Source organism: Dermacentor silvarum, chromosome 9, assembly GCF_013339745.2.
Source record: "Dermacentor silvarum isolate Dsil-2018 chromosome 9, BIME_Dsil_1.4, whole genome shotgun sequence".
Classification (NCBI taxonomy): Eukaryota; Metazoa; Arthropoda; class Arachnida; order Ixodida; family Ixodidae; genus Dermacentor; species Dermacentor silvarum.
In genome coordinates, this window is record NC_051162.1 from 64,660,920 (window position 1) to 64,666,919 (window position 6,000).

Below are 6,000 nucleotides of genomic sequence, written 5' to 3' on the forward strand. Positions count from 1 at the left end.
CAGGTTTGAGGAGTGGTACCAGGCGGCTGGTCTTCCATTCTTGAGGAGCGTTTCCATTCTCCCAGGACTCATTGAAGATGTTCAGCAAGGCACTTCGCGCTAGTTCACCGAGGTGGCACAAGGTACGGTAAGAAATACCATCTGGTCCAGGTGACGACGACCGATTACATAGGGCAAGTGCCGCGTCGAGCTCTTGAGTGGTGAACGGCAGATCCATGCGTGAGTCCCGTGTGTCCGGAACGTACTCAAAGGTGAGGGAACTTGATCCCACTGACTGGCCTGTAATCATGGCACAGAAATCTTCCGCTACGTCGAGGTCTTGTCGGCGTTGGAAAAGTGCTAGTGCCTTGAATGGAAAGCGTTGTTCCGGAACAGAACGTAGGCCTCTCACAGTTCTCCATATTTGAGACAGTGGCTTGCGGGGGTCAAGGGACTCACAATACTTTGTCCATCGCTCCGATTCCAGTTTATCTATGCGACGTTGTATCTTATTTTGAGTGCGCCGGGCTGTCCTTAGATCGTGAATGGACTTCGTGCGTCGGTATCTTCGTTTGGCGCGACGACGAATAGCACGAAGTTTCTCCAACTCCAAGTCGAATTGCGAGTACTTCGATGAGCACATGAGCGTGCACATAGCGGTCTGCGCCGCAGCTTCCTGCAGTCCAGATAAAAGACAGTCCAATCGATTCTTCGTAGTGTGCTTGGCGGGTGAGTGTTAGACATGCCGTCAATCTTGAGGTAGGGGGGATGTGATCGCTGCCATGTGTCTCAATGTCCAAAAACCACTTAACGCGCGTGGCAAAGCAGCGTGATACAAAGGTGAAGTCCAGGCAGCTGCTGTACACTGTGCCCCGTAGAGACGTAGGACTAGCGTCATTGAGCAGCAAGAGTCATGATTGGAGAAAAACCAAGCGAGTCTTCGTCCGGTTGCGTTGACTTTTGAGCTTCCCCAAATGGTGTGTTGGGCGTTAAAGTGCCCGGTGATAATCCAAGGACCAGGAGACGCTTTTATTATGTCTTCTAGTCTTTTGGTGTCAAACGGGCTTGATGGAGATAGGTACGCGCCTACAAGTGTAAAGGTGAGCTTTCTATTTTTGACGGTTAAGCAGACATACTGATTGTCGTCATGAGGTTGCACAGGCTGGATGACGTAAGTAAGCTCACGGCGAATAAAGACGACTACCTTGCTATTTCCGTTGTTATTTGAGGACGTAATTGACTCGTAGCCGGATAGTCTGATAGGGTGTGTTAAATTTGGTTCGCAGATAACGATTATTGGAAATCGGTTAACATGTACAAACTGGCGAAAATCAGCAATGCGAGATCTTAGACCTCTGCCGTTACACTGAATAATCGATGCTTCTTTGACCTCCTTACGAAATGACTGGTGGTTGTCAGCCATGGTTCACTCGAGGGTTGCTAGGACTGGGCTCAGCGAGTCCAGCACTTGTAGTCCCCTTCGAGCGGATGGAGTTTCCATGTTGGTCAGCATTACTCTGATGACATCAATTATGGACCGCAACATCAGGATGATTTGGCGGTCTACTGTTGGCAGAACATCAACTGAAGGTTGCTTCAATGGAGGCATCAAACGTGTAGTCTCCTTGGAAGGCTGAGCGCTCGGAAGTGCTGGCCAGTCTTCTACAAGGGAAGGATTTTCCGTTGGAGGCCTCCTTGTGATCTCGGGTCTGCTTGTACTCGAAGCTGATCTCGTTGGCACAATATGTGCATGAACTGCACCTTGAGTTGTACGTTTCCGTCGATGACGTCGACGCCGGATCTTTTCAGAAGCTTCACTGTGAGATGAGCTGTCCCTAACCATCTGTTTCAGGATAGCAAATTCTTTTTTGATCCGTGGGCAGTCTTTAGATGTGGCTTCATGAGAACCGTTACAGTTGCCACATCTAATGTTGGTTGCGCGGCAGACGTCTGCAGTGTGCGACTCCGCAAACTGGGGCACACTGCAGATTTTGCACAGGCGCCCTCGACATGTCCAATCTTGAAGCATTTGTGACATTGAAGCGGCTTAGGGACAAACGGCCGAACAACATGTCGGAAGTGACCAACCTTGACATGCGAAGGGATAGAGTCGCCCTTGAAAACTATCTTCACGCAGCGACTGTTTCCGAGGCGGCATACGTGCGTTATGACTACTCCTTCATACGCCGGTTTAATCAGAATGGGCAGGTCTGAGTTCGTAATTGCCAGGTCAATGTCGTAGATTACGCCGGAAGTGCAGGTTTCTTCCATTGCTATAACCGGTCTTACTTTGATGTTTCCCAATTCTGTTATCTGTCGGAGCTTATCCAGCACATTTCCGCGGGTCGTGTCGACAGCCAAGACATTCTTTCGCGTGTTTATTCGGACCTCCTTAATTGCGTTTGGCGCCATTCCCTCAAGGAAAACGGAGAGAGCTTGCCTGTTTAATCCTCGAAGGCTGATGGAATTATCCACAGGGATGAAAAGGATGGTGTGCGGCCAGCGCTCAGGTTTTGCATGCAGGGTTGATGTACTCCCGTGTGATGACGTCTTGATGAGTCTTCTTTTTGCCTTTCGGCTCCTCACCGATACAAAGCTGTCGTCCGATGAGTCGTCGCCTGTGACTGAGTAAATCTCAGCGTCTTCGCTGGTGGTAGACCAAGTACCTCGCTTCCTTGAGGAGCTTGTCAAAGTAGGCCTCTGGCCCGGCGGGATTGCAGGATCCGCATCCATGACCACGAGAGCAGGAGCGTCAGTGGAGTCTTCACTGCTGGTGGACCGGTTGCCCCTTGTCAATGAAGAGCTCGCCGTGGTAGACTTCTGACCACACAGGACTGCGGGAGGCTCCGCGTCCATAGCCGCAAGGCAGGTCGCATAAAGCGCCCCGGAAATCGTGGAAAATTGGACGAAATATAGCTAGCCGAGATAGATGCGTTCTAGCAAAGAGCAAAGAGCAAGAAGTTTGTGCCAATAGATGCACCAGGCTGACTCCTACCACTCACTTTTTTACTCAAATGTATTTACCTAGTCACTTTATAATTACGTTTATTTCTTGTAGCAACTTTATATGCCTAAAGATGATTTGCCACGCAAGGGCAACTTGATATGTGATAAATGTTAGGTTGAGCTTTTTACAAGGATGGAGCGCAAATTACATAGACTCCCGCCGAAATTAAAATTTGCAGGCATGTTCCACTGCGTGAACGCGGGTTACGGGCAAGCGAGTGGATGTCGCGAACAATAACAGAGAGCACCGCATTGTCGAAGCCCAACCGGAAGATGCGCGAACGCGGTGATAGTCTTCTCCGTCTGCAGGCGCCTTCTTCCGGCGCTCGCATCGCTAAACCCGCTTAGCCAGAAAACACAGCAAGGCAAATATAAAGCGGTTACCGCGAACTCAAACCCTTACAGGAGCACAGATGTAATAATTGCTGCGATTGAAGTCACTTTGAATGGTAACCTCAGAGACCATCCAACGAGAAGTGTTTGAACTGTACCTGCATGATGGTGGACCATCTCCTGCACGCAAAGTAGCGAATCTTGATGAAAAAAATATGAAAGCGCCAAACCCTCACTGTTCTAGGTAGGGGACTGCACGGCATTAAATGCAGCAAACAGAAGCGAGATTAACATTCTCATGCTGTTCACATTTAGAATCCAGCTTCCTAAGATGACATGGATGGTACCAAATTGCGTTACAGCAAAACACTGAGAAGCCGGATCTCGTAGAGAATACTATAGCCGAGGCACTGGCGTAGTTTAGACGCTTTTATCAAAGGGTACAAAAAAGTAAAGGTGCGATTTTTGGGCATAATTTCGGCATACGTCATCTATTCGCAACAATCATGCCCAAGCTGTAAGAACCAAATCAAGTTAAAAATGCATGCCTTGGAAGTTCTTTTGAGAAGTTTCAATAGAAGGATATTCTTCTTCGATAATATGTATCTAGAGGTCATTGAGAGTTCATCAAACAATTTGTTTTGTTCTGGAAACTTTATAGTGGATTAACAGCGGGCAAAGAAAAAATCACAGCATATCCACGGGGTGAATGATGATGAGTGGGCGAAGCTCCGGAGGGAATCATCGGATCTCCCGCTTAAGGGGACTTCTAGTACACTGTAACGCTAGCACAAACGCGTTAGAAACGTGCAGTACTCTCTAGTAAGGGGGAGCGGCCACAGCGTCTTAAGGCTCATTCACACCGGCGACTTGAGGAGGTCGCGCGACCATTTGCGACTCGCGAACAAAAAGCGACCGAAGGCGACTGATGTTCACACCGGCAAGCCCGGCTGAGCGCGACCTGCAAGTCGCAATCCCGGACATTCTCGTTCTTCAGTGAGAATTCTAGGGATCTACGCTAGCGCGCACTTCGCTGGCACTGTGTAAATTGGTTTCGCGTTCCGGCAACAGCCATGGATTTTGATTCGAGCGAACAGGAAGACGTCGTCCCTGTGCTGATGTGCTCTGCCGGGGTGTCAGCTGTGGCAGCGCGGAAGCCTCGAAGAAAACGCAACGCTCGTGGGTGCGCCCGCGCCTCCGCTCGCGTGAAGTGACCGGCCACGTAAGCCGCCTCCTGCCAGAACTTTGTGCGCATGACAACGAGTATTATCGAGAGCAAGTTGTAATTTCAAGTTCGCATTGCGGTGAGATTCGGTGCGTAATATTAAAAGCTGTTCACCCGCTGTTCACTTTTGGGTGGCGTGCTCATCCAACGAACGGCAGCTCGGAAAAGGGTTTGTGTTGTGCTTTCTTTTCCTGCTGTTTAGCTTCCAGCGAATGCGACCGCGTACATTCGACACGTTGCTACGCAGCCATTTACACATGCCGGAACGTGCACCGCGTTTGCCGACGCCATCACATGACTGCTGAGAGAGTATACCCCCCGTATTCATAAACGCTCCTCGACTTGAACTTGACTTGCCACCGCCTTGGGCAGCGCGTTCGAAACGCGTTGAAGGTAAGGCGGAGAGGCCACAGCGTCTTACACCAGCTTCTTACACGTGCCGTAACGCGCTAGCACAAACGCGTTAGAAACGCGCTAGAAACGCGGCCTTTCGTTAATGTTGGGTATTTATTGCCATCGTGGTGCGTGTGTCTATGTGCGCTTCGTGGCGTAGTGGTTAGCGCCGCGCGTTCGGAAGCGAGGGGTCCCTGGTTCGATTCCGCGCTACGGACACAACTTTCGGAATTTTTTTTCATAAAACGCCGGAAGCGTTCTCCGGAAGCTGGCTTCCGGAACCGGAAGTGGAAACAGAAGCGGAACCGGAAGTGGAAACGGAAGCGGAAGTCAGCTTCCGGTTATACTATACGTATACATATATATGTATATATGGGTATACATACATATACGGACACACAACGCCATCTATTGAGCAATTCATAAAACTAGACGTGGCTACCTACTACGACGGGGACGAACGGGTGCCGCTATAAGGAGCTTCGCCCCTAAAATTGGCTGTGGCTTAACTCAGTTATGCCTGGGTGAGCGTAGTGAGAGGTACGTTTATTCTTATTGTTTATCTTGGTTCTCTCTACGGTTCCATCTTTATCGTTTAGCTTCGTACGTCTGAGTGTTTAGGTTTGGTTGTTACCTCTCGTTAAGTTCTTCTTCTTTCTGGGGTTTTACGTGCCCAAACCAGTTCTGATTATGAGGCACGCCGTAGTGGAGGGCTCCGGATTAATTTTGACCACCTGGGGTTCTTTAACGTGCACTACAACGCAAGCACACGGGCGTTTTTGCATTTCGCCTCCGTCGAAATGCGGCCGCATTGTGCATGATCAAAACATACATCTGGTTAAGTTATGGTTACATTAAACACTAGACATTTTTAAAGTGTAACGCATTCATTTTGAAAGTCTTCATCTTGTTTCTCAATTGCCACAAAGATGGTCGGTGAGGCGGGAGGATAAGGGATTGTAGTCCAGTGACTTGAACCCGTTTTGGGTGCTATCCTGATTTGAATCCAGTCACCTGGCCGCTTCATACTTACGACGCTTCTCGAGGCGTGCGGCTCGTTCTTC